The following is a 23,271-nucleotide window of genomic DNA, read 5'->3' on the forward strand; positions in this document are numbered from 1 at the left end:
AAATGTGAGATCTCAGTGTTTTAGCAATTCGATCCATAATACAAGTCAAAAATTCGACGTCAAAAAAGAGAAATTTTTTAATTCAGATTTTATTGGATTTCATGGAATCCAAGCATATTAGAGGACTTTTGTATTCCTATCAAATAACAAATGTATATATATATATATATATATATATATATATATATATGTGTGTGTGTGTGTGTATGCGTATGTGTGTGTATATATATATATATATATATATATATATATATATATATATATATATATATATATATGTGTGTGTGTGTATGTGTGTGTGCGTGCAGGTATATATTATCATTATTGTATTATTTTATAAATGATTATATTCAGATTTGGCATTGAATACATTTGATATTAACGAAATATCATTATTATTATTATTATTATTGTTGTTGTTGGTGTTGTTGTTGTTGTTGTTGTTGTTGTTGTTGTTGTTAATGGTACTGTATCTATAATAACCTTACAGTACCTTGATTGATTGTAATATGAACATTCTTCATTCTTCCTTACTAATGCATAGATGAAAGATCCTTGTGAACAGTAACGAAGAGAGAGAGAGAGAGAGAGAGAGAGAGAGAGAGAGAGAGAGAGAGAGAGAGAGAGAGAGGAGAGAGAGAGAGAGAGAGAGAGAGTCTTCATTGTTGCTAAGCTGATGTCTACTTTTTCAATTTTAAGTTACGCAACAGAAAAAACAAGTTTGATCTTATACCCGAAAAAAGTTTCGCCGAATTCTGGTTGACTCCAGATTTTGCTAATGGCTGAAGATTGAGCTTGCTAAAAAGTTTATTATTATTATTATTATTATTATTATTATTATTATTATTATTATTATTATTATTATTATTATTATTATTATTATTAATTTTTTATCATTATTATTATTATATATTATTATTATTATTATTATTTATATTATTATTATTATTATTATTATTATTACTACTACCTGCTAAGCTACAACCCTAGTTGGAAAAACAGGATGCTATAAGCCCAGGGGTTCCAACAGGGAAAATAGCCCAGTGAAAAAAGGAAAAAAGGAAAATAGAATAAGATATTCTAAGAAGAGTATAGAAAATTTCCTTTACGCGTTTTCTCTTCTGATTAATACTCATACGCATTCTTAGAGTTGGTGATAGTAAAATTTCTTAACGTAATGATATATTTTTTTTTCTGGAACGATGAGACTCTAATAATCTAATTGCAAAATACACATTTCCATGTCAACTTAATTATTATTATTATTATTATTATTATTATTATTATTATTATTATTATTATTATTGTTGTTGTTGTATTGCTGTTGCTTGACGTCACGCACAGATTCAACACTTCCCCTCCCCCTTTCCTAACTACAACGCGGCAGTTTTGGCCATTTGTGGGAGAATGAGGTTTCCAATTTCATATCTTGGAGTACCCCTTCCAGTAGGTATGACTACTCTCTCTACCTTTACCCGAGGGACGGGGGGGGAGACCGGATAGTCACACGTCTAGCAGTGCTGCTGAGTGGGACAGGAAAGAAGTTATATATAATTATATATAATTATATGTATATATATACATACATATATATATATATATATATGTGTGTGTGTGTGTGTGTGTGTGTGTGTGTCTGTAAATAACCAGGCACTTGCTCTTTATCATATAAGGGATATTATTATTATTATTATTATTATTATTATTATTATTATTATTATTATTATTACCAATAAGTACGTGGGTTAAGTGTGTAAATAAACTTCCCATCCAATGAAAATGCCCATTTCTGATCTACGTTATGAACAGACTATAAGGCAGCGCTAGGAATGTTGAAATATAATTCATCTATCTTTGCAATTGAATGCGCACAATTGAAAACGTTTGGTTACATCCCGTAGAGTATTTCACATATAATAACATTTTCTGTAGAGCTGTGTCAGTGGTACTGAAAGAAAATAGTTATAGGAAATTCAAGAAAAAAATGTTTTCAGATGAAAATTTATGTCTTTTTATATTATTGTTCTCGTTTAGCAACTGTTTATGGTTGATATACTTGACTTCACGGTCACCTTTACTCATTCCATATTATTATTATTATTATTATTATTATTATTATTACTTGCTAAGCCATAACCATAGTTGGAAAAGCAGAATATTATAAGCCTAAGGACTCCGACAGGGAAAATAGCCCAGTGAGGAAAGGAAATAAGGAAACAGATAGAATAGTGTGCCTGGGTGTACCCTCAAGCAATGCGAACTCTAACCCAAGACAGTGAAAGACAATGGTACAAAAGCTATGACACTTCCCAAAACTAGAGAACAATGGTTTGATTTTGGAGTGTCTTATGCTATTGTAATGTCATCAAAGACGTCTCATTTTATATGTTGGGTAGATGATTGAAATGAACGATAAAGAGCCGTAAATATTATATATGAAAATAGTTTAAAAGCGGAAAATATTACATAAAAATATGAAATAAAACTGTAAAACATTACAAATAAAGATAAGTTAAAAGAGTAAAATATTACATATAGAAATGAGTTAAAACTGTAAAATATTACATTTGAGAATAAGTTATAACCCAGGACGAAAATGTAGATAAAACTTTAAAAGTCATAGGCGACGGAAAGAGCGAACTTTATCGAATATAAAAACAACTTTTAGAAATCTCGACATACATAATAAAAAAAAAGATTATTATGGTGATGAAAGTATTGGTAAAAGTATTCAAGTAGGATTGAAGAGATGACTAACCCTTATTCTTCGAGACAAAGTATCGAAACCTTCTGTACAACAGAATAAAAATAAAAATAAAAGAAGAAGAGGAATCTAGATCGCAAAAACAAGTCCGGCCTAGGGCGGGGCACCGGGACCAACCTGTTGTTTTCAAGGTCGCCGTCTTCAGCAGTGGATTGTAGGAAGGAGGAGACGGGTATGAGGAGAGATTGGGGTTCGTATAGTAAGAGGTAGAGTAAGGATAATCAAAGAGAGAGGGTGTAAGAAGATAAAGTAAGGACAATCAAAGAGAGAGGTAGTAAGAGGTAGTGTAAGGACAATTAAAGAGAGAGGGAGTAAGAAGATACAGTAAGTACAATCATAAAAGAGAGAGGGAGTTAGAGGTAGAGTGAGGACAATCAAAGGGAGCGGGAGTAAGAAGATAGAGTGAGGACAATCAAAGGGAGAGGGAATAAGAAGATAGAGTAAGGACAATCAAAGAGAGGGGGAGTAAGAGGTAGAGTAAGGACAACTAAAGACAGAGGGAATAAGAGGTAGAGTAAGGACAATCAAAGAGAGAGAGAGAGAGAGAGAGAGAGAGAGAGAGAGAGAGAGAGAGAGAGAGAGAGAGAGAGAGAGAGAGAGAGAAAGAAGATACAGTAAGGACAATCAAAGAGAGAGGGAGTAAGAGGTAGAGTAAGGACAATCAAGGGGAGAGGGAGTGAGAAGATAGAGTAAGGACAATCGAAGTGAGATGGAGTAAGAAGATAGAGTAAGGACAATCAAAGGGAGAAGGAGTGTAAATGAGGAGTAAAATTGAGAAAATAGACTACATAAGAATAAAGAACGAAATGATAACTACATTCAAAGGTTAAAAAATTGAGGAAGAAATTATCGGGAAGTAGAAGAATTAAAAAGATGAATGAAGTATTGGAGGAAAATGGAGGAGAAACAAGTAGAAAAATTATGTAGAGAATTATAAAGGAAGGAACAGTATAATGATGATAGTGGGATATTAAAAACGGTAAACACGTGAAGTATAAAAAAGAAAAGAAAAACAGGTACATTTAAAATTACTATAAAAGCGAAAAAAAGATGAATGAAAGATTGTTCAAAGTAGATAGAAGCTCATCAAAAAAAAAAAATTGATTTTGATTGTGTGATTCTATTAAGGTTTTTCTGTTATATCTATTCTGCCATAGTTCTCTCTCTCTCTCTCTCTCTCTCTCTCTCTCTCTCTCTCTCTCTCTCTCTCTCTCTTGGCTGTTCAGTTGCCGCTCGTACCTGACCCCTCTGAGTTACTATATTTACGTGTTGATTCAGTCCGATTTTCTTACCATACATCGTATACTGAGAAAAAATAATGATTTATGCACATTTTATTATTTTATTAAGATGAATAAATATTAATTCTATCAGTAAGCATTGAAAGCTTGGATCACTTCAGATTTCAATAGTTCTGATGCACATCGAAAACACCATTGGGAAATAAGTTGTTTGAATTATCAATACCTGATGTGTAAATAATTGTTTGATTTTGGCAACCTGGAAGAGGTTTTTTTTTTTTCACTCAAATTGAAAATATCGAAAATATCTAGAAATGGAAGGGCCACCGTAAGGAAGTTCTACTAATGATTAGAACTTTATTGAATATGGCATCGACTTCACCTAATCCTACGCTCGTTTCTTAAGTTTGGTCTATTTACAGAAGATGATCAAACCAGTCCTAACCTCTTCGTGATCTTCCACCTTTTCATTTTTTTTTTTTTTTTTTACTTTTCTTGCTTCACTTATTTGGTGGTAGTAGGTTGGCCAGGACACCAGCCACCCGTTGAGATACTACCGCTAGAGAGTTATAGGGTCCTTTGACTGGCCAGATGGTACTACATTGGATCCCCCCCCCCCTCTCTCTCTCTCTCTCTCTCCTCTCTCTCTCTCTCTCTCTCTCTCTCTCTCTCTCTCTCTCTCGTTACGGTTCATTTTCCCTTTGCCCTCACACACCGAATAGTCTGACAACAGAGATTAACAAACAATTCTTCTTTACCCAAGGGGTTACTACTCTGGGATTGTTCAGTGGCTACTTTCCTCTTGGTAAGGGTAGAAGAGACTCTTTAGCCATGGTAAGCAACTCTTCTATGCGAAAAACACTCCAAAATTAAACCATTGTTCTCTAGTCTTTGGTAGTGCCATAGCCTCTGTACCATGGTCTTCCACTCTCTTGGGTTAGAGTTTTCTTGCTTGAGAGTTCACTCGGGACACTAATCTATCTTATTTCTCTTCCTTTTGTTTTTTTTAAAGTTTTTTATAGTTCATATAGGAAATATTTACCTTAAAGTTATTGTTCTTAGAATGTTTTATTTTTCCTCATTTCCTTTTCTCTCTGGGCCATTTTCTCTGTTGGAGCCCCTGGGCATATAGGATCCTGCTATTCCAACTAGGTTTGTAGCTTAGCAATTAATGATGATGATAATAATAATAATAATAATAATAATAATAATAATAATAATAATAATAATAATAATAATAATAACAACTACCTATCTTGATCTATTGTTCCTTCATGCTGAAATGTACTGTATATTACCTGATGCTTTTTGGGGCTAAAGACCAAAGAAGATATTGTGTATCTAGTTAGTGAATATTGCTTTTACGTTCGTTTTTTAATTTATCAGAATCTGAGGTAAACTATTTAGAGATGAAGTAAAAAAGAACCTACTTACATTTATTTTTTTTTACATTCATAATTGTAAAAAAAAATACTTTATTTAATTTATTAAGATATTCTTCTATAATTATAAAACTTGCTTTCATGTGTATATCATAAATGAAGGACCTATATCATATCATAAACAGATATATCGAATAGCTCTGAAAATGTTAAGACCTGAACCATTAGTTTGCCCCTTTTAGACAGAAATAGTAGGTCAGTTTTAGAATTTGACCTTCAAGGATGCGAATTATTTATTCTAATACCTATAGCATACCCATTATAAACGTGTCTTCCAGATAGCTAACTATATCACAAAACACTAGGTGATGTTTGGAAATGCTAAGGCATAATCTTTTAAAAGTATTTTCACCAAACTGCAGTTGGCCAGCATGGTGATGAAAACTGGCCAAACCCCGGACATGAATAGAAATGTCTGAGGCCTTTGTCCTGTGGTGGACTAGAAACACACACACACACAGACACACACATTATATATATATATATATATATATATATATATATATATATATATATATATATATATATATATATATATATATATATTATTTCCGGTCGCGCTGGGCGGCATTACAAGATGCATAACTACTCGGTCTCTCGCCAGATGAGAGGGGTTACCCTTAGAAGTGCACTCGGAAACCACAACTACCATGTTGTAGTTAGGAAAGGAGGAGGGGTGGAATGGTTGAATCTGTGCGTGCGTGTGTGTGCCTTTCTATGTAAATATTTATCCGTCAATTTTGACGAGTCGCGTACACTAGTATTATCATTATTACTTGCTAAGCTACAACCCTAGTTGGGAAAGCAGAATGCTATAAGTCCAAGGGCTACAACAGGGAAAATAGCCCAGTGAGGATAGGAATTAAGGAAATAAATAAACTATAAGAGAAGTAATTAACAATTAAAATAAAATATCTTAATAATAGTGACATCATGAAAATAAATCTTTCATATATACAGTAAACTTTTAAAAAAAAAAAAAAGAGGAAGAGAAATAAGGCAGAAGTGTGTGCCCGAATGTTCCCTCAAACTAGAGAACTCTACCCCGAAGACTATTACTAGTTTGCAAGTATCTTAGACCAGAAAGCATAAGGTATATTACTTTAACAGAGGAGTTCATATATGAGTAACTTGAAATAAGAGAGGGAGAGAGAGAGAGAGAGAGAGAGAGAGAGAGAGAGAGAGAGAGAGAGAGAGAGAGAGAGAGACTTGACAATGCAGGCGTGGTTGATATCCCTCCTCTATAAAAGGGTTTCTCTCATTCTTATTCTGTGCGGTCGAAGGACATGTCACTGTTTTGTCAAGTCAGAGAGAGAGAGAGAGAGAGAGAGAGAGAGAGAGAGAGAGAGAGAGAGAGAGAGATCTTCTAGTAACCTATAGAGACCAGTAGACCACTGACGTTTGTCTATATAATCAGCTGGTTTGTCTTTGTGAAGTAAACTTCCGTCATCTTACCCGTCTCCATGTCACTGTCCTGGTGCCTCTTATTTTTTGTCTGAGATTATTCTCGTATTTTTCGCAATTATTTCTCTCACTAAGTAATAACCATTCCTCCTCTTTTTATCTTTGTGATTTCCCTTCTTTTCATTCTATTCTCCTCCATAACTTCCAACGTTTATTTCTTCCTCGCCAAATCCTCCAAACTTCTTTTGTTTTTTCTCCTAATTCTTCCCCATCGCCATCTGCTAATTGCATATTTCCATCTCTAATTCCACAGAAGACACCTTATCCTTCCTATGCTCTTTCACCGGAACTAAAGAAAAAAAAAGAACATACTTATTAAAGTTATTTTTTTTCCTAACCGCATCCTCTGTATGTAAGACGTAACCGAGGTCTCATTGCCACCACGCCCTTTCCAATACCTTCTTGGACAGCTGACGTTACCTATTACTTATTCTCTTCTTTGCTTTCTTGCCTCGTTTGACCAATTCCACCATACTATTAGGATTTGTTTGCTGTTCTTTCCATTTGAATATCTGTGTGCACGATAAATCAACAAATGTCTGGTCGCATTACGTTTTATGAAAAGTTGAGACATAGAAAACGGATATGAAGAATCAGAAAACGGAGGTTAAGAATCTTCTTCTTCTTCTTCTTCTTCTTCTTCTTCTTCCAAGCTTTTCCCGCTATGCAGGGAAAAGCCGTTGTAGGAGATTAAGAATCTACAATCATTTATTTAGCCTCAAATTAAACAATTTTAAAATGTTATTCTAAGTCTCATTTTACTTAGCTTTTTATCAGCATGAACAACTTGAATTTGAACACCAGCGTTGAGAGTAGACAGGGAATAATTAAAGAATATATCAAATAGATATTTTTACTATTCATAAATGTTTGGTCACATTAGGTGAAAGATAAATTCTTTTATGATTTTCTAAACGGGAAGTAGCGAAAGATTAAAAAGCTAATAAATCTACTATGCTAGCGATTGAAAAATATTTAGAACTAATTATTATTATTATTATTATTATTATTATTATTATTATTATTATTATTATTATTATTATTATTATTATTTGCTTTGTTCATAACCTCATAAAGAAAAATCTCCGGATATGATAGAGAGAGATAAGAATGGTTTCAAGCCACAGACCAACAAAACCACAAATATTTTGTGGTAATTTCCCCCTTGTGTTTTAAAGAGAGGCTTGGGCAGTGTACCGAAATATCACATTAAGCTAACTGCAGATAGTTCCCGTTAATTATACCTAAAGAGTATACAAGTTTAAGCTTTACAAATTTAAATGCCACTCATGAATGACAGAGGCAAGGGACAGTGACAATGCTCTATAAGCAACTCAGTGCCCTGATGACTTAGCATCTAGACCTATAGGCTCCCCCATACCCCATATCCTTAGGTCACAAGGATGGTGAAGTTGCAGACACTACAAGAAACTATCGAGCTTGAGTGGGACTCGAACCCCAGTCCGGCGATTGCCTGACAGGGAGGTTCCCAATAGGCCACAACAATAAGACCCAGTAAAGCTGTAATGTGTTTTAGTCATGAAGACAACAACGCTTGTGATCAAGAACAGCAATACAATTTTCTTCATAGTTTTCTTAGAATTCCTTTTTGAATTTGACGTGTTTTGTTGTCTGATATTATAAAATAGTGTATGCGAACCGTCAAAAATGACGGCTAAATATCTAGATATACATGCATAGGCCTACACACAGCTTCAACCCTTTCTATTCCTTCCCCCCTTTCTAACTACAACACGCTGGTTCAGCAATTTGTGGGAGATTGTGGTGTCCGAGCGTAACTTTCGGGATATCCCCTCTCACCACGGTATGACTACTCCCTCCCCCTGCCGCTCATTGTATATATATATATATATATATATATATATATATATATATATATATATATATATATATATATATATATAGCTAGTGCTAGACACTTGCCCTTTGTTATATAGGAGAGATTATCTTAAAATCGAAACGAGAAGGTCCCATGAATCAGCACTTGAATTTGACAGTTGCAACGACTCAACTATACTGAAGTAAAGGAATTGCCTCAGAAATTGATTGATTGGTTGATTGATTTGAATTTTTCTGGCATCTGACATCGAAGGTCATTGACGCTAATTAACTCAGAATCGATGTTGCTTTTTGTGTTAAATGGACGTGAACAACTTTCTTAAAATTGATACAAGAATCTTTTGAAATTCGATGCTAGGTGTTGCATTGGATATGGACAGATTTTTTTTTTAATTGAAGCCATTAATGGCTGCACAACATTCCTAAAGATTTCTTCTCATTTATAACATGGTAATGACCAGAATTCCCATTAGAAAATTTGATTTTCAAATCGACACAAGTAATTGCATTGAAATTGACATTAGGAATTAATTAGAAATAAATACTGGATATAGTTTTAAGTTGCCACCGGTAATTAGTTTAATTCAATACTAGATGCATGCCTAATTTCTCACAGGCAAAGATTGCTTTCAAATATCAACCGTAAATGGTGTAACTGTCAAAGAATCACAAAAGAAAAAAAATGCTCCATTCAAATTGGATAATTGTTTCCTTCCAAAACACAAGATTACAACAAACACAACAATAAAAAGCAAACTAACTCAGGCACTCATCCTTGAACGAGCTTACATACAAGACCTTAGCAACTCTATCCTGAGGGAGAGGTGTGTCACGAGACGACCTTACAGGATTTGGACTTCTTCCCAATATTTCAAGGTGTTGCATATTAGTTTCTTTAGTCTTCTTATTAATCTAATACTCAATTCCTCAGTCAAATGCGCCCATTATATAGCATTAGATAGAAGTTTCTAGTTTTTAATTACTTTACGTTTAAATTCCACTGTCTTGGGTTAGAGTTCTCTTGCTTTGAAGGTACACTCGAGCACGCTGTTCTGTCTTGTTTCTCTTCATCTTGTTTTTGTTTATTTTTTATAGTTTATATAAGATATATTTATCTTAATGTTGTTACTCTTCTTAAAATTTTTATTTTTCCTTGTTTTCTTTCCTCTTTGGGTTATTTTCCTTGTTGGAGCTCCTGGGCTTATACTTATAGCATTCTGCTTTTCAAACTAGGGTTGTAGCTTAGCAAGTAATTATAATAGGCTATAATCCGTATGTGCAAAGGTGCCGTGCACGTATTTGAAGAGAGGTGCCCAGGATTTCATCCTGTGATTACAGCATAATAATAATAATAATAATAATAATAATAATAATAATAATAATAATAATAATAATAATAATAATAATAATAATGAGAAGAAGAAAAAAAGAAGGATTTAATTCCCTGATTGCATCATCATCATCATCATCATAATATTAATAATAATAATAATAATAATAATAATAATAATAATAATAATAATAATAATAATTATTATTATTATTATTATAATAATAAATATCAAATCACAGCAGTCAAGGTCTTTAGGCTACACAATTTCGTGTATAGCCGAGAAACATTACTACATATCACTAACGGGGTGGTATCATGTATTACTTCGTAACGTAGCCAAAATAATGGAAAATTCATTGCACTCAGTTCCGTTTCCAGTGTCCATACTTAAAGAAACAAAGTTCCTCTTCATATTTCAGAATCACAATTTATGGTTGTCTTATTTGCTATTTCACCATTCAAGTGCTCTATTGCCATCGAGTTCCATTATGATATATTGATGTCTTCGCCTGACTGATAAGGTATGTAGCAAGGACATAATTTATTCAGTATTTAAGGCATCTATTATTTACCTGACCTTGGTGCCGGTAGTACAAAAGTTTCTCTAATTCTCTGATTAATTTAAACCGATGTTCTGGAAAGAGTAAGAATAATCTATACTTGTTTAAAAGAGTGTCGGTTATGGTTTGAAAGAAATTTTCTTAAATAGGCTACGCAGGCTGTGCTATGAGGGCAAGATTCCTTAACTGTTGGCCTCTAGTCCCCTGCGAAAACATTTTGTCTCGCTTGCCCGACGTCGTGACACCTCTTAAATATTTAATGACCAGACATTTGCCGTGGTGGTAGAGGTGTTTCATTTCCATACGGATTTTATCCTGAAATTTTCCGATGTGGGGAAAACAGACCAAGGGTGGGGAAGGGCCCGTGACCTAACCTAAATGACCCAATACAACCGCCTAACCTAACCTAAAAGGTAGGGTCATCCACCTTATTTCAGAGTGGTTTCACTTCCCTTGTAATGGTTCTTACCTTTTCACAACTTAATTACTCATATTGATATTATTGGTAAAAGTATAAAATTTACCTCCTTCATACTATGGCTTGTCTTGAATTGCTGCTATTGTTCATTCCCTGCTTGAAGTGTGTTTAGCAAAAAGTGGGAATTTCACAGATTGGTGGTTTAACACACAGTACTTCACTTATGGTAAAGAAATCCTAGTTTCTTTTTTCACTGTCGACCTGATAGTTGCATAAGAAATCACTTAATTATTATAATAGGTAATACCATGATGGTAAATTTTTAGTTTCAGCCAAATTTGGAAAAATGCAATAAAAATATATTTGTTGCATCAGAAATAGTGTGGTTTCAATGAATTTAACGTTTATTTTGACTGCAAACCAACCGATTTAGAGATTTACTATGTATACCCTAGTTCATCCCACCAATTATGGGGGACACCCTTTGGGAACTGGGGTTTTGGGTGGGGGAAGGGGGGGAGGGTGTTGGGGCATTGAATGATATTTGCAATAAATGAATAATTAATGTTCCAGCACCCCTCCCCCATACCCCTAACTAGGCCTACCGGGGGGAGGGGGGTAGGGCCCCCCAGCGACCCCCCCTTAAAGCCACAGTAATTTTCAGGGCACCACAGAACCTAACAAACCCACCTAACCTAACCTAGGGGCCCTGTACCCCTACCGGGGGGGGGGCTTCGCCCCCCCTGCGACCCCCCCTTATGGCCAAAGTAATTTTCAAGGCACCACAGAACCTAACAAACCCACCTAACCTAACCTAGGGGCCCTGTACCCCTACGGGGGGGGGGGGGGGGGCTTCGCCCCCCCCTGCGACCCCCCCTTAAGGCCACAGTAATTTTCAGGGCACCACAGAACCTAACAAACCCACCTAACCTAACCTAGGGGCCCTGTACCCCTACCGGGGGGGGCTTCGCCCCCCCTGCGACCCCCCCTTATGGCCACAGTAATTTTCAAGGCACCACAGAACCTAACAAACCCACCTAACCTAACCTAGGGGCCCTGTACCCCTACCGGGGGGGGCTTTGCCCCCCCTGCGACCCCCCCTTAAGGCCACAGTAATTTTCAGGGCACCACAGAACCTAACAAACCCACCTAACCTAACCTAGGGGCCCTGTACCCCTACCGGGGGGGGGGCTTCGCCCCCCCTGCGACCCCCCCTTTAACCAGGGGTAAATTTGAATATATATATTTTGTTAAATCACTTCTTACCTTAAACGGAAGATGACGATGAAGATGTGGAAGGTTGTGGTTGACCCTCTTCTGAATCATCAAGTACTGGAATACGTTCAGATTTGGTACAATACCACACATGTCTATCCTCACGAAAATGTAAAGGCGAATCACATTTACCACACTGGACACTTAAAGGTAATACGGAATGCTCCCTTAGAAAACGATTCACTACTTCAGGAGTTCCATTATAATTCCCATGAAATCGGCCGATCACATCAAAATAGGAATAACGACATATTTCACACAACCGTACCGGAGGATCCATGACAGTAAAATGACGTGTGATGAAAATATAGAAACCGGTACTTTTGAAAACCGAAAACAAACGACAATCACGGGTTTCTCCCATAATGAAATAGGGAAAAAAACAAAATAGTATCGTTTACAATGTTATATTGCACGAAAAACAGATCCTTGAAACAAGACTGAGAGACCAATGAATCGTCCAATAATAACCCTTGAAAAGAACCCAGTAGTATTTTGATTGTAGGAGCGACATTAGTGGGAGGAGCAAATGCGCATTCAAGTAAATATTGTCACATTATGCAATGGGGCGGAGCCAAGTAAGATGAAAACAGACATACAAACGAACAAGAGCTACCTTGCGTGCCCATGGAAAGATATACACTAAACTTAGAAAAAGTCAAGACCTTCAATTCCTGAAATATTTTTTTTCTCTGTAAGTATGCATTAGCGACAATAATGTATTGAGAAGAAGTGTTTTGTTATCACGTGCTTTACTAGGAAAATATATTAATATAATACATTTCCCAATTTGGTTGAATCCAAAACTTTACCCAGAGGGTATATTAGTACTTATAATACTGCTAGGGTAGGTGTGCGTTGCTAGATTTCAACAGATCCTTGTTTTTCCTTCCCTTTGTTTTTCCCCACCTTATATCCCCTATTCCCATTGACACACACATTTGTATTTATTCGACTGGTTTTGTCGTGATTAAGGAAGGTGAAGAAGGCAAGCATATCTCTCGAGTGAAAGGCTAACTCCCACTTGAGTGCACTGATGGCACCAAGAGGCATCTTATAAAGCGAACTGCGCAAACCATTGGCCAAATCAGGTGATCACTCGCAAAGCGACCACTTCCAATAAGTAAGTCTGGATGTTGAATCAACAACACTCACTCGGATGCTTATTGTTCGTATGGGTTCACTGACGGATTGGCGTAGACAGACAGAACAGACTTTCTCAGTATAGGTTCTCTGATCCTAAAACTTCCAAGAAGTATAACTCTAAGGTGGTAAAGGTATTTACTACTGACCAACCTAAAGAGTGGAAGGAGTCACGATATAATCAAGTTTCCAACTCTAAAACAACATTCCCAACTCTAAAACAACATTCCCAAGATGGTAATGTGTCAATCAGGAATAAAACAAAATGTAAGTTTTATTGCTTTAGTAAGTTAGGAATGTGGACCAAAACATGTCTCTGACCACGGCTGATATCAAAGTGAAGAAGGTATGAGTGAGAGCGGGTGAGGATGGCAGTGCTCCTCCTCACTACCACTTGTAACAACCGGTTGGTTTTTTACACCTCGTTAAGTTATAGCAGTATGCCAGCTTGCGCTGATATCTTTTGCTATTGTAAAGAACTACTGTGCGGGCTTGTATAGTTCGGAAAATAAAAATTACTTCCAAATTTGTGATTCCCACTGGGAGTCTCCTATTATTGTTTTGTGGTTATGGCTATGTATTTGGTGAGAAATTAAAGTATCATAGCGCTTCCCTTAAAATAATGTAACATTGTGTGTTCGCCCCTCCTTAACAGTGGGGTGATTGCCTGACGTAGCCCCTTTGGTATAAGTTTACATTTGCACCAATTGAAGACACTATGTTGTTTGGCGAGTAGGAACAGTGTCCCAGGTTGGTTTAGGTAAGTGAGGGGTAATAAGGCAAAGCCTTTTCGGCATATGAACACTGTGCTGTAAGTTAGGCTAGGTGTAACTTGAGTTTTCTATGTTTAGTAGTGATGGTGGCCATATGAATATTAGCAATCCCCTAACCTAACCTGTTCAAGAATGTTAAAGAAATGATCGTACATTTAATTATATGGCTGCAATAAAGACTAAGATAATAAGCACATAAATCCTATGGATGTTGAAAATTTGTATGCCTATTGTATGCAAATAAATTTTGAAGTACTGTATTGTACTATACTGTAAGTATGCCTAAGGTATGGAAATAATAAACTACAGTACTGTAGTGTGTTGTGCAGTAATAATACAGTAATGTGTTGTAGGATATTACCACTTAAATGTTTATTAAAAATCTTCAATATGAATACTGTAATATGATAAAGGTACCAAAATCAATATCAATATATTTGTTAGTATTTTTTTAAAGGCTTTATGGCATTTGAACAGTGTCGTGCTTTTGATGCCCCTGGTTGAATTCTGGTTTATTGCAATTCATTACAGTTGAGATTCCCTGACCATATTGTGTTTTGTCGTTGAAATGTGGAATTGGGGATACTATTGAAACTTTTGGTTCTTCTATTTTATGTTTATCCAATCAACTACAATTTTAGAATTTCAGTCTAATTCCATAAATCCAGCTTCACTTGACAATGATGACACATGAAGTGAGGATTTTTCAATATTTAACTTAGCCGGTGATTATATAAGCTGCAGCTCTGCTGCTCGACAGAAAACTCTACGTTAAAAATCCGCCAGCGATCGCTATGCAGGTAGGGGGTGTACTTCAACAGCGCCATCTGTCGTGCAGGTACTCAGTACTCATTGTAAACAAAGAACTCAATTTTCTCTCTGTCGTGCCACCGGCAAGACCTACTAATTCGCTGTTGCTAACTGGATTTGTTTTCACAACTATTTGGTGAAGTACACGTTTCTAGTTTTGAGCTTTCGCTGTGCAGGCTTTCTCTTCAATAAATCCTTGCATTCTTTTTTTTTTATATCGGATTATTTGTTGATGACTTTGGATAGTTTTTGAATTCCCCTTTGACCAATTCAAAATGGCTGACCTTTCTCAAGTCCCTAAATTCAGGAAGTGTAATGCTAGGGACTGTTCAAGGCGTCTTCCGAAGGCCTCTATCGATCCTCACACCGTTTGTTCCAATTGTCGGGATAAAACCTGTCAATTGGAAGATCGATGTGAGGAATGCGTTGGGCTTTCGGAATTCGATTTTATCGAATTCCAGAAATATACACGTAGGCTAGAGAGAGATAGAGTCAGGAGAAGTTCATCTCGTTCCGTTGATTTTTCCTCTCCTCATGCCCCACAACCTATTCCTTCCCCTGTAGTGTTTGCTCCTAATCCCCCTTCTGGCACTCAGGAACCTTCGATGGCAGATATGATGCGTACCATCCAAGCTCTGGGTGAGAGAGTGGAGTCCTTGGCTAGTGACCGTAACCAGCTCATGGCGGACGTCAAAGAGCTGAAGTGTAAGAGTGCAGTGGGAAGTGATAAAGTGAGTGATAGTGTTGTGGATAGTGTTTCGCTTGAGGGTTCGTCTGTTCGTGCCTGTCGTCCTCCTAGTCCGGGACCTCTTGCAAGCTTCCAAGTCCAGGGGAGAAGCAATGTCGTACGACCAAAGGGTTCGAGAGGCTTTAATCAGCGAACAGACGTTCCCTCCGTGGTTTCGGGCGTATCTACCCAAGATCGCCCCACCCACACAGAGACGAGAGAGCCCATTTATTCCTCGTCTGCGGAAGAGGTTTCTCGTAAGAAACCATGGACCAAGGTCTCACGACCTCTTAAGCGCAAGTCGGTCCCTTCCGCGCAAGTCCAACGGCCCAGTTGTAGCCACTGGGTCAGTTCGGACTCGCTGCAGTCTTCCGATGACTGCTCACCTCCTAAGAGAGGCAAAGCGGTACCGCCTCAGGCAGTCACACCGTCTGTTGCCGCACCTGCTCCTGCAGACCCTAAGTGGTCTTTGCTGCAGTCCATGCAGTACCAATTAACGTCTCTGATTTAGGACTTTCGTGCGGAGAAGGTTGCTGCTGCACCAACCTCTTGCCTACAACCAACCACGGTTGTGCGTCCTGTGGACACTGAGGCAACCTTCTTGCGCACTCCAGCTGAGAGAGTCCCGCCACCCATGCGTTCCAGTGTACCCTGCCAGCCGCATGTTGACGTTCAGCGACGCACGGAACCTTCCGTTGACGTTCGCGAGGTACAACAACCGTCAAAGTTGTTTTGTTTTGACGCGGTGCGTCAACCTCCGCAACCCAGTGTGGTTACCTCTGCTCGCCCACATCAGACTAAACAGTCTGGAGTAGACGCTGTGCGTCCCCGCGCTGCTATGGATGTTGCCAGCTCACAGACTGGGCAGCAGTTCCATGACGTTGCGTCCGGTTCAGTCACGCGTGCACCCGTGCGACCGGACTCAGCTGACCAGCCGATACCTACTCCTTTGCCGCTTCCTCCTCAATTCTCGGATGATGGACTCTCTGATGATGACGATGCGGCACACGTTGATGAACCACATTCGGACCTTGACGAGCCCAAGTCCACGCAACCGTCTTTGGACTTTAGAAAAGTTCTTGCTCTGTTCAAAGAGATGTATCCGGACCAGTTTGTGTCTGTGGCTCCACGCTCTCCTCCGTCAGAGTTTGCTTTAGGTACGCAGTCATCCTCGCCTGCCTTTACGAAACTCGTCCTCGCACACTCGTCCAAGAGAGCTTTACGAGTTTTAGGAGATTGGATGCAGTCCAAAAAGAGTCTAGGGAAGACAGCCTTTACGTTTCCCCCTGCTAACTCTCTTCCAGATCGAGCGTCTGGTATGCCACGGGAGAAGTTCTCGGCTTGGGAGTTCCTGCCTCTGCCCAGGGCGACTTCTCAAGTCTTGTAGACTCTCCCCGCAGGCTAGCCATGAGACGCTCTAAGATATGCTGGTCACCTTCGGACCTAGACCATCTGTTGAAAGGAGTATTTAGAGCCTTCGAGGTCTTCAACTTTTTGGACTGGTGTCTGGGAGCTTTGAGCAGGAAGATCTCCCCGACTGAGAAGGAATCTTCCTTGCTCATCATGTCCTGCATGGACAAGGCCATACGGGACGGATCTAGTGAGCTTGCTGCATCGTTCGTATCCGGGGTCCTCAAGAAGCGGGAGAACCTTTGCTCTTTCCTGTCAGCTGGAGTGACACCGTGACAAAGATCAGAACTTCTGTTTGCTCCTCTCTCTAAGTGCCTTTTTCCAGAGGACTTGATTAAGGAGATTGCTGCTTCTTTGATTCAGAAGGACACCCATGACCTGGTTGCGTCCTCTGCCCGCAAAGCCACCCCTTTGCCTACCTTGTCAAGACCAAGGATGGACACTCCAGCGTCCAGATTTATTCCGCCCTTTCGTGGCAGAGCCTCCAGCAGAGGAGGTGCTCGTGCCGAAGGGAGACGTGGGAAGAAGAAAGGAACCAAGTCCTTTAAAGGCAGAGTCTGACTGCCACCTTCTTCAGACAGCGGTGGGAGCCAGACTCAAGAACTTCTGGCAGACCTGGGAGAAGAGAGGCGCAGATGCACAATCTGTGAAGTTGCTCAGAGAGGGGTACAAGATCCCGTTTGTACGAAAACCCCCTCTAGCAACGTCTCCCATCGATTTCTCTCCCAGGTACAGAGAGGAAGACAAGAGACGAGCATTGAAACAGGAGGTGTCTCTCTTGCTAGAAAAGGGAGCGGTAGTCAAAGTCCTGGACCATCAAACCACGGGCTTCTACAACCGTCTCTTCTTAGTGGTAAAGAAGACAGGAGGGTGGAGGCCGGTGCTAGACGTCAGTGCGCTGAATGTCTTTGTCACAAAGCAGACGTTCGCCTTGGAGACCACAAAGTCCGTTCTAGCAGCAGTCAGAAAGGAGGACTGGATGGTCTCTTTAGACCTAAGGGACGCATACTTTCACGTCCCCATCCACCCAGACTCCCAACCTTTTCTGAGATTCGTTTACGAAAAGGTTGTCTACCAGTTTCAAGCCCTGTGCTTTGGCCTAAGCACAGCTCCTCTTGTGTTTACGAGGCTGATGAGGAATATAGCCAAATTCCTTCATTTAGCGGACATCAGAGCCTCCCTCGCCTCCCTCTATTTGGACGACTGGCTTCTAAGAGCTTCTTCCAGTCGTCGCTGTCTGAAGGATCGAAAGTGGACTCTAGATCTGACCAAGGAATTGGGTCTCCTGGTCAATATGGAAAAGTCTCAACTGGTCCCATCCCAAACTATTGTGTATTTAGGGATGGAGATTCACAGTCAAGCTTTTCGGGCTTTTCCGTCGGCCCCCAGAACAAGTCAAGCCCAGTTATGCATCCAGAACATGCTGAAGAAGGAACGATGTTCAGTCAGGCAGTGGATGAGTCTGATAGGGACACTATCATCCCTGGAACAGTTCGTATCGTTAGGAAGACTATACCTCCGTCCTCTTCAATATCACCTAGCTGTTTACTGGAAAAAGGACAAGACGCTAGAAGCGGTCTCGATCCCCATTTCCGAGAAGATGAAGTCTTCCCTGACTTGGTGGAAGGACAGTATCAGCCTCAGAGAGGGTCTGCCCCTGGCTGTTCAGACTCCCAACCACGTTCTCTTCTCGGACGCATCGGACACGGGCTGGGGCGCGACATTAGACGGTCGGGAATGCTCGGGAACTTGGAACTCGAGTCAAAGAACAATGCATATCAACTGCAAGGAGCTACTGGCAGTTCATCTGGCCTTGAAAAGCTTCAAGTCTCTCCTTCAAGGCAAAGTGGTGGAGGTGAACTCGGACAACACCACGGCTTTGGCGTACATCTCCAAGCAAGGAGGGACCCACTCTCTGACGTTGTACGAGATCGCAAGGGACCTCCTCACCTGGTCAAAAGATCTAAACATTTCTCTAATAACGAGGTTCATCCAAGGCAACTTGAATGTCATGGCAGATTGCCTCAGTCGGAAGGGACAAATCATTCCAACAGAATGGACCCTACACAAGGATGTGTGCAAGAGACTGTGGGCCACATGGGGCCAGCCTACCATAGATCTCTTCGCAACCTCGATGACCAAGAGGCTCCCATTATATTGCTCACCAATCCCGGACCCAGCAGCAGTTCATATAGATGCCTTTCTACTAGATTGGTCACATCTAGACCTATATGCATTCCCCCCGTTCAAGATTGTCAACAAGGTACTGCAGAAGTTCGCCTCTCACGAAGGGACAAGGTTGACGTTAGTTGCTCCCCTCTGGCCCGCGAGAGAATGGTTCACCGAGGTACTTCGATGGCTAGTGGACGTTCCCAGAACTCTTCCTCTAAGGGTGGACCTTCTACGTCAGCCACACGTAAAGAAGGTACACCAAGGCTTCCACGCTCTTCGTCTGACTGCCTTCAGACTATCGAAAGACTCTCGAAAGCTAGAGGCTTTTCGAAGGAGGCAGCCAGGGCGATTGCTAGAGCAAGGAGGACATCCACTCTTAGAGTCTACCAGTCGAAGTGGGAAATCTTTCGAAACTGGTGCAAGTCAGTATCAGTATCCTCGACCAGTACCTCTGTAACTCTAATAGCTGACTTCCTTTTATACCTGAGGAAAGAAAGATCTCTTTCAGCTCCCACTATCAAGGGTTACAGAAGTATGTTGGCATCAGTCTTCCGTCACAGAGGCTTAGATCTTTCCAACAACAAAGATCTACAGGACCTCCTTAAGTCTTTTGAGACCACGAAGGAGCGTCATTTGGCTACACCTGGTGGGAATTTAGACGTGGTACTAAGATTCCTCATGTCAGAAAGGTTCGAGCCCCTACAATCAGCCTCCTTTAAAGATCTCACTTTAAAGACACTTTTCCTGGTTTGCTTAGCCACAGCTAAAAGAGTCAGTGAGATTCACGCCTTCAGCAGGAACATCGGATTTTCATCTGAAACGGCTACATGTTCTTTACAACTTGGTTTTCTAGCCAAAAACGAGCTACCTTCTCGTCCTTGGCCGAAATCGTTCGATATTCCAAGCCTATCAAATATGGTTGGAAATGAACTAGAAAGAGTCTTATGCCCTGTTAGAGCTCTTAAGTTCTATTTAAGACGAACTAAACCTTTACGAGGACAGTCAGAAGCTTTATGGTGTTCTGTTAAGAAACCATCTTTGCCTATGTCAAAGAATGCTTTATCCTATTTTATCAGACTGTTAATACGAGAAGCTCATTCCCATCTGAGTGAGGAAGACCAAGCTTTGCTGAAGGTAAGGACACATGAAGTTAGAGCTGTCGCAACTTCAGTGGCCTTTAAACAAAATAGATCTCTGCGAAGTATAATGGACGCAACCTATTGGAGAAGCAAGTCAGTGTTCGCGTCTTTTTATCTTAAAGATGTCCAGTCTCTTTACGAGAACTGCTACACCCTGGGACCATTCGTAGCAGCGAGTGCAGTAGTGGGTGAGGGCTCAACCACTACATTTCCCTAATTCCATAACCTTTTTAATCTTTCTCTTGAAATGTTTTTATTGTTGTTTTTGGGTTGTCCGGAAGGCTAAGAAGCCTTTCGCATCCTGGTTGATTTGGCGGGTGGTCAAATTCTTTTCTTGAGAAGCGCCTAGATTAGAGGTTTTGATGAGGTCCTGTAGTATGGGTTGCAACCCTTGATACTTCAGCTCCTAGGGGTCGCTCAGCATCCTAAAAGGATCGCGAGGCTCCGTAAGGAAGACGTTCTTAAAAAGGCAGAGTAATTGTTCAAGTCGACTTCCTTACCAGGTACTTATTTATTTTAAGTTTGTTATTTTGATAACTGCTAAAATGAAATAAAAAATCCTTAGCTCATAATAATGTAAACATTTATTGCTGGTCTCTACCCACCCCCCTGGGTGTGAATCAGCTTATATAATCACCGGCTAAGTTAAATATTGAAAAATGTTATTTTGATAATAAAATAAATTTTTGAATATACTTACCCGGTGATTATATATTAAAGGACCCTCCCTTCCTCCCCAATAGAGACGCAGTGGACCGAGGAGAAAATTGAGTTCTTTGTTTACAATGAGTACTGAGTACCTGCACGACAGATGGCGCTGTTGAAGTACACCCCCTACCTGCATAGCGATCGCTGGCGGATTTTTAACGTAGAGTTTTCTGTCGAGCAGCAGAGCTGCAGCTTATATAATCACCGGGTAAGTATACTGTATTCAAAAATTTATTTTATTATCAAAATAACATTTTTAACAAAAGCTTTATAGAGTTTACAGTATTGGTAAATTTTACTGTAAATTTCATTTTACATACAGAAGTTCAGTTTTATTTGATAACCAATAACTTTTAGTTTTAAGTGAAATGTGATCTTTCAACATTTCCTACACTTTTTGTTGAAAATTTCACAGTAAAGGAGAATCCCAGTTGAATTATACTCATGCTAAATCTGCAACTTGTAGTTTTGAATAAGTTGAAGGGAATAAGCCTAACCTAATTACTTTGTGGCGTTTATTGGAAATTTCTGAGGTTATATAGTATCATAGGTCATGTTAGGAAATCAAAGGGTTACAGTGTGCAATCTGTTTGTCGTCGGCTAAGTATAGACCCAGTTCTTTAAGTTAGTTTTGATTAGTGTGGTTAGGTCTATGCATTCTTGTATTTCACTTGTTCTGTAGTAAGTGGCACAGTGGCCTAGGCCTGAAAACACTAGATTGTTACAGTGGTTGCCCAGTAAGTAAGGACACTGTCCCCTAAGTCAGGTTAGGTAGGTGTTATTTCATACAATGGTCTCACATTCTTGTTTTACTTCAAGTGAGTCATAAATATCTGAAACTACTGTACAGTTCTCATATCTGTTAATAATGAAGGTCAGATTTGTTTGAAATTCTCAAATACCTGTATGTAGATTGTTATTTTCTGAAATCCAGCCCCTGTCTAAACTGTAAATATACCTAATGTAATACAGTTTATATCATCAATATTATAATCCCACACAACTTTCTCTTGTGTTATATCTTATGTAGGGTACATATACATATGTGTGCTTTGTGGTGCAACACTGAAGTGTACAGTATTGTTCAGTGCTTATGATATTATACAGTATACTGTACATTGATGATGATGATAATAGTGATAATAATTTTAATCATTACTGTACGACAATAAATATATAAAGGTAAAAGCTTACTGAATAAATGAATCTGCAGTAACATATTGGTAGTATCCACAGTAAATGCTGATTACATTATTAAATTTGTTCCTACACGGATACAAATCATGACTTCGGTGAAACTGGAATTTGTTAAAATTTAACTAGGTAGTTATAATCACTGGCAGGTGGTGAGCAAGCAAGCCTGTACTTGAAGTCTTCAGCCACAAACTTAGCTTTAATGATTTTTCTTTTATGTCTTTTCAATGTAAATGGGGAAGTTTGTAATTTAGGTATGCGGATGTGTCTGGGTAAACTTGTTAAGACGTGTGGCAGGTTTATGTCAAAGATGGCTGTTGAACTCTTTTGTTTTTTTGTATGGGCGTGACTGTTCACAGTTATCCTCTTGTCACAAAACCAGGTTGTGGTTTACTCTGCTATGGGTTGAGTTTGCAAAGAGGAGGAGGATGACAATGACAACAATGATGTTGAAAAAACTTAATAGCAACTTTTCTTCTGATGTTTCCTGGTAGTACAGTGGTAACGTGTTCGCCTAGTAATTACATGGCAGTAGATTTATCCCAGCCTGGGACTGTGATTTTAAGCTAATTATTTGGGAGGCCACTGCTGTGGTTGGGTACCACAGTTGGGGGTTGGGCTTACCCGGCTGACGTCCTATTGAGCATCTATTCTGATGAAACGAGATACCTTTACCTTTACTCAACCCTTTGTGACTCCCCTGGGTTCCTCTAGGTATGGGTATTTTGGAGGAATTAGTAGGAGTGGTGATACAGTACTCCAGGTTTTCCTCGAAGATCTACTACTGTTCAGATCGACAACTGTGACCCGGACCTGAGGAAGTTGAGGCCTTTCTTGG

General features: G+C 39.3%; 1 protein-coding gene across 1 annotated transcript in view; it reads left to right on the forward strand.

Annotated features, from left to right (window-relative positions):
* The first annotated feature begins 10,608 nt into the window (after positions 1 to 10,608).
* Positions 10,609 to 23,271, forward strand: part of LOC137645891 (larval cuticle protein F1-like) — a 44,964-nt gene continuing 32,301 nt past the window's right edge. Inside the window, exon 1 of the mRNA XM_068378920.1 lies at positions 10,609 to 10,625. The gene's annotated coding sequence lies outside the window, so the exon portion shown is untranslated. The remainder of the gene's footprint in view (positions 10,626 to 23,271) is intronic.

The sequence above is a fragment of the Palaemon carinicauda genome, chromosome 8 (assembly GCF_036898095.1).
Source record: "Palaemon carinicauda isolate YSFRI2023 chromosome 8, ASM3689809v2, whole genome shotgun sequence".
NCBI lineage: Eukaryota > Metazoa > Arthropoda > Malacostraca > Decapoda > Palaemonidae > Palaemon > Palaemon carinicauda.